The 455-nt window shown below is 37.8% G+C and overlaps 1 long non-coding RNA gene across 1 annotated transcript; it reads right to left on the minus strand.

The window, feature by feature from the left end:
* Window positions 1–105: 105 nt before the first annotated feature.
* LOC111787284 lies at window positions 106–416 on the minus strand. Its single transcript, XR_002813938.1, has 2 exons — window positions 264–416; window positions 106–143 (listed from the first exon to the last, which is right to left on the minus strand). It is a non-coding gene; the product is annotated as an uncharacterized LOC111787284 (long non-coding RNA).
* Between the last annotated feature and the right edge of the window lie 39 nt (window positions 417–455).

Below are 455 nucleotides of genomic sequence, written 5' to 3' on the forward strand. Positions count from 1 at the left end.
TTTTTTGGTCCAAGTTGTTGTGCTTGGAAGCTTGTGAATCATGAAAATGTAAGAAATCCATTAGAAATGTTAAATAAAAGGAAGATTTTTGATGTTTTATACCTGAGCTCACATTTCCAGTTCCAGGGATGTCCACAACGATCCTGTTCATGACATGCAACAAACAAGCTATGTAAGCAATCAAGATAGATACGAAGATATAACCGTTTAAGCATGGTAGATTATAAACAAAGCAAAATTAGATATCCATGAGCAAAACTAACCAGTGCACCCACTCTCTCATATAGGGCTCACTCGGGCTCGGAGCATCCGGGTCAACCATCACCTAGAAGCCACAAACATTCCAAATGATGGAATTAAGGATATGCATGCACAAAACACCAAGCATCTGTGGATGCTTAAAAAAGACATTTCAAATTGAGGCTAAAACAAGAAAAGAAGGAGATAAAAGAGAG

This window comes from Cucurbita pepo, unplaced genomic scaffold (genome assembly GCF_002806865.2).
Source record: "Cucurbita pepo subsp. pepo cultivar mu-cu-16 unplaced genomic scaffold, ASM280686v2 Cp4.1_scaffold008955, whole genome shotgun sequence".
Lineage (NCBI taxonomy): Eukaryota > Viridiplantae > Streptophyta > Magnoliopsida > Cucurbitales > Cucurbitaceae > Cucurbita > Cucurbita pepo.